The sequence below is a fragment of the Monopterus albus genome, unplaced genomic scaffold, assembly GCF_001952655.1.
Source record: "Monopterus albus unplaced genomic scaffold, M_albus_1.0 scaffold273.1, whole genome shotgun sequence".
Taxonomy (NCBI): Eukaryota; Metazoa; Chordata; class Actinopteri; order Synbranchiformes; family Synbranchidae; genus Monopterus; species Monopterus albus.
Genome location: NW_018128153.1, coordinates 107643 through 110312, shown reverse-complemented (window position 1 = coordinate 110312; position 2670 = coordinate 107643).

The following is a 2670-nucleotide window of genomic DNA, read 5'->3' as shown; positions in this document are numbered from 1 at the left end:
TTTTAGCCTACACCCCGCCTTCCCTAGATGTTATGTTGCCATCCATCTCTCTTTTCTTCCTCTAAAGTGCAAACTGTCTTCTTCAATCACACTTTTCACATTTCTTCCCACAGGTGCCACATCTCCATCCCAACCTCCCTCTTCTCTGCTCTGTCTGGCTTTCCTCACTCTTCTCTGCTTTTCTTCCTTTGCACATTAAGCCAGGTGGCAGTCCACAATCAGTCCGATCCGTCAGAAAGCCATGAGGCTCCTCCCAGTCGGTGTACACCATAGTGAGCTAAAGCTGCTACAGCTTTGATGCATTCCTCTTCACCTTAATGCTAACTAAATCATCTAAGGAATGTGCCCCCAACTCGCTCAGATTGAGTTTAACATGCTTCTCTCCATTCACACATACACCTTCATCACTTTAATACAAGTTTGGGGTTTGTAGCTCAGTGAAACAAGTGATGGATTTCACAAAAAAACCACAAATATCTGCCCACTCATGAGTAAGATCAGAAGTTGTATTATTTTTATACACTCTTGTAAGTGTAACTGCTTGTATGTAGCATGTATTACTAGTTATGCATTTTGGCTCTGTAATTTTAAAACTGCTGACTCTTGAAGCAGTCCTGACCTTCGTCTCAGTCATTTTTCTCAGATCACAGTTTCATTCTTCAAGTTACTTTCTTGATGCAGCTGATATTTTAGTCACTTTTCAAACTAAACAACTTGAGAGATGTTGCAGCTTTTTATAGTTATTGTTGTGAGTCACTCATTTGACTTCCCTGCCAAATCCCTCTGTCCACTTGTACTGGAGTTTTAGCTATGTTTGTGCCTGTTGTCACTTTTATTCAGCACAAAATAGAAGTGGTCCATGAGAGGAGGAAATCAGCAGTAGCTGTGACTCAGGCAGATGAATGAACCCGGCTGCTCCTCCATCCCTTTGGCTCTAATACAGCTCCCAGCTACTCCCACAGTGGAATATGTTTTGGACTTCTGGGCTTTTTTTTTTTTTTGTCCAGACAAACAGGGCTAGTTGAGGATTCAGTTCATTTCAATTCAGTTTTATTTGTATAGCACCAAATCACAACAAAAATCATCTCAGGGCAATTTACATAGTAAGGCCTGGACCTTACTATTATTATTATTATAAAGGAAAAACTCAACAAATCCCCCTTAAGTAAGCACTTGGCGACAGCGGGGAGGACAAACTCCCTTTAATGGAAGAAACCTCCGACAGACCCCGGCTCTTGGTGGGCGGCCTTCTGCCTTGACTGGTTGGGGTGAGTGGATAGAGGAGAGACAAAAGAAGAAAAGCAACAAGACACAGCAAACAACAACAGGAGGAGGCAGAGTGGATGCAGAGGATAAAGTAGAAGGTGGAGAAGGTCAGCTTCACTGACAGGACATCCCATCTGGTTTTTAATCACACGTGTGGGAAGTCCACTGAGAGCAATTTTGAAGAATTTATCCCAGCATGGGAACTTTTTGTCTCTTCATTTAAAGGATGGATTCCTAAGTTCATTCTTCCAAATTCCAAGTTTTATATAAAGATTGGCAAAAAATGTGCAAGATAAGACAGATGGGAGTGATTTGGTATGTGTATGTGCACGCATGCATGTGTATTTGTAGCATCCCACCAGACACAGCAACCCATGGTCTTCTGGGAGGATGTTTTATTTGGTGCTGCACATTTAGATCTGGCACAGGGAATGTAGTCCCTGGCCGTGCAACCCTCACCCCTCTCTTTCTCTCTATTCCTCCCCAATTCTTTCCCTTTTGTTTCCTGTCCTCTTCTCCTGCTCTGTGTTCCCAAAGCCACCATCTTTGCTCCTGGCTATCCCCGTGTCTGGGAAAAGCAAGGCTAATTAAAATGCCTACCAACACTAGGCTACAACTTCCGTTGACTCTTCCTGCCTTCGTTCTTCTCCGTGATCCCAACATCCTGGTGGGGAAAAAAAATCAACCCCGAACTGCGTGTGCTAATGACCAGGGTGACATGCAATTTGTTTCTTCTTTAGATATACTTGATTTGATTTGATTTATTCTTTCAAGCATGTAAAGACAGTTGATATGTCAACACACATAATTTTACACATATCCAACAAATGCTAATCCAATATCAATTTGCTTATACCTAGTACATGCTTGAATGGAGTAGGAAGAAGTCAGACTTATCCAGTCCTACCCCATAACATCATCTTACCATCATTGGTTTGCAAGCAGTATCTCTACATAAATAATTCTCTTTTACACCACACAAGTAATATACTAAAGAATTATTACAGAGTGTTAACAATCATACACCACACCCACAATGATCCATCTAATTAATCATTAAGCCTGTTCTTGCATATATCTTGATTGACACATACCTTTATATTTATGTTTAAACTCATCAATTCTATTACTATTTTTTATGTCCACACTTAAATTATTCCATAGTTTTACCCCACTTATCGAAATACAAAATCTTTTTTTGGTTGTACGTATAGCATGAATTTTTAAATTTAACTGACCCCTTAAATTGTATCCCCCTTCCCTTTCATTAAATAGTTTTTGAATTCCACCAGGTAATAAATTGTTCCTGGCTTTATACATAAACACAGCAGTCTTATATCCCACTAAATCAAAAAATTTTAACAATTTAGACTGTATGAAAGCTACATTGGTGTGATTGGTATA